General features: G+C 47.8%; 1 non-coding gene across 1 annotated transcript; it reads left to right on the top strand.

The window, feature by feature from the left end:
* The first annotated feature begins 5228 nt into the window (after positions 1-5228).
* On the top strand, positions 5229-5361 carry LOC114618803. Its single transcript, XR_003711025.1, has one exon. It is a non-coding gene; the product is annotated as a small nucleolar RNA SNORA17 (small nucleolar RNA).
* Positions 5362-8763: the final 3402 nt, after the last annotated feature.

Genomic DNA, 8763 nt, shown 5'->3' with positions numbered 1-8763 from the left:
GATCTGATGCTGGGTACATGACATGATCTGATGCTGGGTACATGACACGATCTGATGCTGGGTACATGACATGATCCGCTGATGAGTACATGGCATGACAGAAGGACACAAAATTCTTAAATCATTATTTTGAAAAAAGGACAGGTTTGTTTTTTTCTTCTTTCATTTCTGTGGAATCTCACAAAATTCCAGCAACTGAAGTTATCCCACATTTCTGCTGATAGTAGTGAGCTGTTAGTTGTGTGTGTGTGTGTGTTGAGAAAGATGGAGGTGGAGCATCCTTTAGGCAAAGGGCTTACAAGAGCATAACAGAATGTGATGGCTTGAATATGTTTGGCCCCCATAGACTCATATGTTTGAATGCTTGGCCCATGGGGAGTGACACCATTAGGAGGTGTGGCCTTGTGTGAGTAGCACCCTGGACCCAGCCAATGTACACTTACTCCGGTATGCCCCTACTCACACTCTCAAAGCTTTAAATAGCTTTTGTTTACCCCATTAAAATGAACTGTCTCACTGAAGCTCTATCCTGAGAATCTGTTCTCCCGATCCTAACCGCTGCTTGGGATCTCTCTGCTTTGACTGTCCTGGCTTGCTTCCCCTCTCAGGATCTACTGGAGGGGAAGTAGAGCCTGGATAGCAACCCATGGGGGAGGGCTGATAGAAAGAGAGAGGAGGGGGATACTCTGCCGCATCTGTGTTGTAGCATGCGTGAACCATAGCTGAGTCCAAGTGCAGGTGCCAGTTCTCCCACGGTAGTTTTCGGAGCACCTCCCAATGCTATGAAAGCCTGTTGGCCAGAAGACCGCTTCCAGTTCAGCCCTAGCTCGGCTCTCTATGGCCCATCGCAAACCATGTAGTATCTTCAGAAATAGAGACATGCCATCTAGTTCTGGCTTGCAATCAACAGCATTAGTAATAATTTTTACAGTTTGTTAGGTCCTAGGGGTCTCCCTGGACAACAGCCCATTGGAAGACAGCCCACTCCTGCCACTAGGAGTTTTATTAAACAAGCTTACGGTTTCTGGGAGAGCCATTTGCCCATTCACACAGGGAGCCTCTGTTTAATCCTAATGTCCGTCTTTACTGGATTCCCAGATACCTTATAAGTCTGTAAGACACTCAGGTTAGCATTATATAAAGACAACGTTTTAGAGACAGTGGGCAGGATCTCTGAAAACCCACCATCATCCCTTCCATGTAATTGCCAATTGGTTTTAGCTGGCTAAGGGGCGTGGCTAAAGAGAGTGCGTAAGGAGAGTGGCTAATGGTAAGTAGCTAAGGGGAGTGGTTAAGGAGAGAGACTAGGGTGTGGCTAAGAGGAGTGACTAAGGGGCGTGGCTGAGGGGAGTGGCTAAGGGGAGTGGGGTAAGGGGAGTGGCTAATGGGAAGTAGCTAAGGGAGTGGATAAGTGAAAGTAGCTAAGGGGAGTGGCTAAGGGGAAGTAGCTAAGGGGAGTGGCTAAGGGGAAGCGGCTAAGGTGAGTGCTTAGGGGATGCTCAAACAGCAAGGCCCAAAGCAACATGAAAGAAGCCCACCGTTTGCACGGATTGGTTTTCAAAACAGCAATGTTGGGTACAGCATCATGGCAGCACGTGGGTGTGAGGTGCGGGGTGCGGGTTGTGGGGTGTGTGTACGAGGGCCACACCAATACCCAATCTAACTCTCAAAGGATCACTGAATCAACTCCGTGAGTCGTCTGACCTCCTCATGCTGGCATGCTGCTGCTGTGGTAGAGCCACCGTTCATCTCCCGGACCCTTGACGGTCTCAGCAGTGCTAGCTTGTACCGCTTGGCTTGGGAGTAAGCCAAAGGGCTGCACTATAGTCAGCTGTATCTGCCCCTGAAGCCAGCTCTCTGGTTTTTATAGGCTCCAGGCCAGCATTGTGGTCCATATCTTTCTATCAGCTACATTTGGCGGCTGAAAGAACTCTGGGCTTGGTAAGTAGACTCTGTCCCCTGTGTACTATCTTCCAGGGGAGACCTGTATAGCCTGCACTCTCAGGTGATGATTGTCTATCCTGGGTCAGACTTAATCTTTTCACCTGCCTACTTTTACCACGGCCTTCTAGAAGCTTAACCGCACAGAATCTGGGTTTCTGAAATGTCTTCCCCTAGGTCCTCTGACTCTCCACGAATCCTGCGGAATTTGCCTTCACGTGGCCCCTTTGTGTTCATCGTTCCTTCTCCCGTTCCTTATTGCTTCTGTACTTCATGAACATGATTCACACGTCTGCTTGTCATTCAGATCCGCCAAAGCCTCTTCTAACTCATACAGACATAGCCGACCACGAAGCTCTAGAGCTCTCGCGAGATCCCTGCTGAACCAACCTGAACTCTCTGGTGAATATAATTCTGTCCGGCTCAGAAAACAGGGCACCAAACTCTATCCCTCTCCTCTCTGTGCCTGTCCTCCCTCTGTCTTCTTCCAGTCTCTGATGTGCGTGGTGACCTCAGCTTGTGACAGCCAAAGTGTCGCCAACAACTTGCACAAGCCAGTCTGCCCAGAGACCATTTCCTGCACATTGCCTTGGGTTCCATGGTCTTTGTCTCGGGGAGGGATGGGACGCCTCAATACTCAGTTTCTCTACTTCTACAGCACTTAGGTTGATCCCATTTGCCTCTGTGCCTCACCACTCCACAGTCCACTCTGTGTCATGCCTTTCATTGTTTACTGTCCCTTAGGCTGGCAAGATGGCTCAGTGGGTAAAGGCACTTGTCACCAATCCTGATGATATGAGTTCAATCCCTGGAACCCACAAAGTGAAGAACTGACTCCTGCAAGCTGCCTGATTTACACGTGTGTGTGTGTGTGTGTGTGTGTATGTGTATCACACACATACACACACACCTTGGTGTATGCACATGTGCACCCTCCCCTGCTAAATAAAACCATGTAAAACAATGTTAAAGTATTTCCAATTTCAAGCTGTTCAGGTTCTGAGTATCTCATGATTGTCAGTCTCCCTTTCTGGGCCAATGCTGAGACCCTGTCTGCCGACTGACTCATGGATCTCTCCTTCCTGTCTATAAACGACAAACCTGAGGAGTGTCTTCTATCATGTCTACTGTGTTCTCCTCTTCCTATGTCTCTAGTTCTTCCCATGGAATCCAAATGTTTGGCTCCTAGGAAGGGCTCTTCAGGACAGACCTAATGTGCTCTTTCTTGATTCCTCAGCTCAAGAAACAGCAAGCCAGGACTAGAGAGATGGCTCTGTGGTTAAGAGAGCTAACTCCTTTTCTAGAGGACCTAGGTTTGATTTCCAGCACCCATGCAGACAGCTTACAACTGTCTATAACTCCAGTTCCATGGGACCCAACACCCTCATACAGATATTCATGCAGGCAAAACAGCAGTGCACATAAAAATCAAATCAAATAAAATAAAACAAAATAAATAAAAAAGTAACAGCAAGCCAACACCTCCATCTTATCCTCTTTTTGTTCAGTTTGCCCACAGAGGCAGAGGCTAATGCAGAGGACACTAGTCTCATGCCCCTTTCCCATTGTAGTTCTTCCTGTGAACAGGAAAGTTCCCTCCAAGCAGCTGTCCTGGACTCAGTCCTATATACACACAACAGTGGTCATGCCACTGCAGGGACAGCTCATTGACAATCCAGTTGCAAGGGTGTTGCTCTCAGAGAGCACAGCAAATTCTCTAGGCCTTCTGCCACTTTCAAGGTATCTCCGTTGTCACCCAGTACTCAGCAAGCATATCACTCTGTACCACAAAAGGAAGACAGCCACCTTGGGATTCTCCCCATGGGTATTCCCATTCTTAGCTGACTCAGCCTCGGTTGTGTGTCTTATCACATTCCAGATGGTGTGGAGCATGAGCAGAGGCAGGTAGCCATATTGGGCTTTCCCCTGGACACTCCTCTTCCATATGGATCAGGCTTAGTTGCATGTCTCAGCACCCATGGCAAAGGCTGTGCTCTTAGTTTTCCGTAACAGATTTGGGGTTCTGTTGGCCTCTGTTCAGGAAATAACTGTGTTGTATAACTTTTTCTAGGGAGATATGAGCAAATACTTATTCAATCTAGATAGGGCCATGCCATGACCACAGACCAAAGGAACAACACTACTCAAGTCTAGTTAGTGAACGAGTGAATTTATTGGGAACAATTTATAGGAACATGGGTGAGGGGTTACTTTCAGGCACAAAGACAGCTACATTGCCAGAGAGTTTACCCTAACATAGGTGGTGAGTCATGAAAACTGTATTTCTAGAGCTTCCTGAACAACATCTTGGCCAATGGGAAAGTCTCAATCCAGGAGCTTTCACTATTTAGGTAGGTGGTCTTGTGAACCTTGTAAGTTTCAGGAACATTCTGAGTCTTGTGAGTTGTTTTTATCCTCATCTTTATTTTATCCTACATGATAATTGGCAGGTGATTCCAAAGCAAAGTTTGCAGACTTCAAATAGGAATCTTCAAAAGGTTTAATCAACTCCACAAATGGATTGGGGGATGGAGCCACTTCTGCCTCTGTCAGTAACATAGATGTCATCCCTTTTGAAGTAATGGGGACAAGAACATCCAGTATCTGCCATACAAAACATGGTTAACTCGCCAGAAACCTCAATATTACTGAGACCTTCTGGGAAATACAAGTCTTCAGTCCCACCCCAGAGATGTTGAATCAAAATCCATCTTTGAGCAAGTTCCACAGGACATTTGTGAAGTATCAATCACTTCATCTTGATAAGTGATTTTCATCCCTCCCATCATCCATTCATCCAAGGATGTGTTCAGTACATGATTATAGAGGGTCCATTCTTATAATCCACCGTGCCAGGTACAGCAGGGACCAGGAGGTGACGTTGCAATGACTTTCATAGAGCTCATGGTTTGATAGAAAAGAGTTGACATTAAAGGGATTTTTACCCAAGGGACTTGCTTCTGCACGTGTGGCAAGGGTGACAGAGAACAGCACAGTGGAAGGCAATACACATTTGACAGGATTTTGAAGGGTGTGAGGAATTTGCATATTTAAAGAAAGGGGTGAACATTATGGGCTGTTCCAAACAGTCTGGGCCAAGGCTGGGAAGGTAAAGATCCTGGGCTTGCGGGGTATCCATGGGGTCAGTGCAGCAATTCAAGGGAAAAAGGGGACAAGGTTGGACAGTGGTGTTAGAATGGCACAAAGGGGCAAGCTGAGGATGGACTTCTGTCTTGTAGCTGAGAGGAAGCTGTAAAGAAACTCAAGAAATAAAAGCTTAAGAAAATGTGGTCCCTAAAAGTGATGCAGGCATGGCTGCTGTGTCACATGTGTGCCAGTAGGTGGCAGAGAGGAGAGAGGCTTATGTCTATGCTCAGTGTTCAGACCCATGGACATCTGAATGGTTAGTAACCTAACACTCCCTGAAAAATGTGAGCCCGAGAGAACCACAGTCCTGTGCCGTGCTGGTCCCAACAGCTCCAGGGACCAGGAGCAAGCAGAGCACTAAAGAACCCCGCCTGGGACTGATGCTCTGTGTGTGGCCTGTGCTGCCACTGCGGGGCATGCCGGGAATTCTGTGTGGAGAGACAGGAACAAGAGACCCTGTACAGGGTGGGTAGTGAGAATTGACGCTCAAAAGTTGTCCTCTGATTTCCACATATGTGCCCGTGATAGGTGCGTGGGTACACACACACACACACACACACACACACATCTTTTTTTTTCTCTTTTTAAAGAAAGAATGAAATTAAGAAAAAAATTGCTTTCTCTCTGAGCACAGGAACTTGCATCTATAAGGCAGCTCTGGAGGGCAGAGCCAGGCAGTTTGGGGGCAGCCTAGGTGGCATCTCACGTCCTCAAAATAGCAAGACCAACAAGATCTATTTTTTCCTCTTTGAGTTAGGAGCACCAGTCTCTGCCTACCCTGCTGTGTTGTGTACTGCCTTATTAGGGTGTCAGGGTCGAAGACAGCCAGGGCGTGAATGATTGCGACCCGCCGCTGCGGCACAAATAATATGACTCTCCAGAGGTAAGAGAGAAAACTGGAGAAAACCCACGTCCGCCACTGCCTTCTCCCAAATGGCCACTAGGGGGTCTGCAAAGCTAGCTGTACATTTCTGGCCAGACAAGCCTGAAAACAGCCCTCTTGCTTCATAGAAAGAAAGCTTTTCTCCCCAGTGTCCTACCCTACGTCTCTATTCAAGACTCTTCCCATTTTCATGCACCCTTCCCAGACCTTCTGAAGCAAGGAGTTCACGTTCTGTAACACAAGGGGTCCTGGGGTTACCTGCAGGGCCACTCAAAACGAAAATCATAGTGTTCTCCCCTCCCCCACCCGAGGCAGAAACTCCCGTGAGGGACCGGAGATCTTCCAGTGAAGAGGTTTGGGTCGGAAATTTCCCCAGACCCTGAATCAGAATCACTCAGGATAGGGGGCCTGCTTTTCAAACAAGACCCTGCCCCCAGTAGTGTACACTAAAGGTAGGAAATTCTTTCTTTGCATACGAACTCAGTAAGTGTCATTAAAATATGGTAGGTGATGAGTTCTCTGGTACCAGAGGCATTCAAGCAGAAGCGCCGCATTTACTGAATGCCTTCTTGCTGTCTGTCAGCACAGAAACCTCCATTTATTGCAGGCAGTGAGACTTGGGGTGCAGGCGGAGAAAATAGGATTCACCGGAACTGCTGGAGTTTCCTGGCTGAGGTCCCCAGCTCTAGTCCCCAAGCGCTCCTAGGTCTGCTCTTTTTATGTATGTGGTGAAATGTGTCTTGGTCTTCCCCAGGTCTTGAGTGAACTGAGGGTCCAGGCTCATGAATCTGTGCTGGTCAGCATTAAAAATAGTTGGGAGTTCTACACTGGCAGCTGGACTAGCAGATCATATACCCAGCCTAGACCCCCTCAGCCTCAGCACCACAGAGAGGTTGGAACCTAGGTCAACGAGGAGACAAGTTCTTCTGGCTGCTGGGGTCTTAAGGGAATGTGTGGCCAAAGCCAGGGAGATGCTAGTCAGAAAGAAGAGAATGTTTCCTCCTGGGGTAGGAAGAGCCAACTTCATATAGTGACCGAAGGCAAAGTCTATGTTGCTCACAGAGACTTTTGTGGCAGGGCAGAGCAGGCCTGGGAGAGCCACCCTTGGGGCAAGAGTCTATGACATCAGAAACTCTCTGGTCAACCTGGAACAGACCTGCCTGAGTCCCAGATTTTGTCTCCATGCAGCTCCGTGACTGTTAAAAACATGTCCTAAGCCAGGCAGTGGTGGCACACACCTTTAATCCTAGCACTTGGGAAGCAGAGGCAGGTGCATTTCTTAAGTTTGAGGCCAGCCTGGTCTACAGAGCGAGTTCCAGTACAGCCAGGGCTACACAGAGAAACCCTGTCTTGAAAAACCAGAAACAAACAAACAAACAAACAAACAAACAAACAACTTAGCAACTGCATCCCCGGTCCTTCCCTAGCTGGCTTGGTGCCAGGGATGGACAGAAGTGCCTGACTGAATAAGCACGGAGAGAAGTCTGTGAGCCACGTGTCCTTCCTCACCGTCTAGCTATCATTTTATTTGCCTCATATAGGATGTGATAAGTGCATATGATGGGATATGTATACACGCACATTGCATGACATGTACATACATACAGATGCTGCCTGTCATATATATGATGCCTCTCCACCTCTTTACACCTCTTGACTGTATTGAAGAAAACGCCACACATTCTTGTTGTCTAAGAAGTTTTCAAAGCTGCTCCATGATGATACAAGCCTTTAATTCCAGGTCTCGAGAGCCAGAGACAGATGAATCTCTTTGGAGCCAGCCTGGTCTACAGAGTGAGTTCCAAGAGAGCCAGAGCTACGCAGAGAAACCCTGTCTCAAAAACCAACCAACCAACCAACCAACCAAACAAACAAAAACCCACAAACCTACCAAATAAACAAAAAGTAATTTTTTCTCTTCCCCACCATACAGACTCAGGTGACATAAAAGCAGACACTTTGAAGTATGTTGTCATTTAGTTCTGGGAGCTCACAATGTTGCACAGCTGTCAGATACTAGGGGAGCTGGGTGGGTGAGGTGTCTATGCACAGCCCCTTCCTCACACAACAAAGTCCCTCAAGCTGTTTGTCAGTGACAGAAAAGTCAAAATGTTGACCCTGGACAGCAGTAAAAACGTCACTAATTATGTCCACAGGCCTCATAAGATGGCTTTTCCTTTTGGGGAGAGCACTGGAACTTGAACACAGAGCCTGGCACATAGTCAGAAAACACCCTACCTTTGAGTCATTCTTGAACAGGTGTGCAATGTTTGTCTGTGTGTTTGTGAATGTGTGTGTGTGTGTGTGTGTGTGTGTGTGTGTGTTATCCATGTGCACAACTCTCTTCTTACATTTTGGTTTTGACACAGCATCACTGGGTTACCCTACTGACCTTAAACTCACGCTCAGCTATTTCCTTGTTGGCCCCGGAAGTTGGAATGTTTCAAAAGATCCTAAAGTGGATTTCTGTTTCTCCTCACTGTGAAAGGGCAAAGCCAGGGAAGTGGCAAGGAGGGACTGCAGCTGGCCAAGTCCTCAGCAGGCCTTGGGGTGACACAGAGAAGCTCTGCTCCCACTCCCACAGACTCTGGGTGGAGCCTGGTGTCCCCCACTCCATACTTCACAAAAGTTCCCCCTGCAGCTGGGCCTTTCCTCTGCTTCCCTTCCCTTTCACATCCTTAAAGCTCAGAGAATCTCCCCTCAGGTCTCACATCCCGGTCCCAGGCCCCTTTGGGTGCCCTCTTTAAAGTATCTAGGGTCTTATTTTGTCATCCACCTGCTCACCACCACTG

Source organism: Grammomys surdaster, unplaced genomic scaffold, assembly GCF_004785775.1.
Source record: "Grammomys surdaster isolate TR1022 unplaced genomic scaffold, NIH_TR_1.0 144, whole genome shotgun sequence".
Taxonomy (NCBI): Eukaryota; Metazoa; Chordata; class Mammalia; order Rodentia; family Muridae; genus Grammomys; species Grammomys surdaster.
This window is presented reverse-complemented; position numbering and strand designations above follow the sequence as displayed.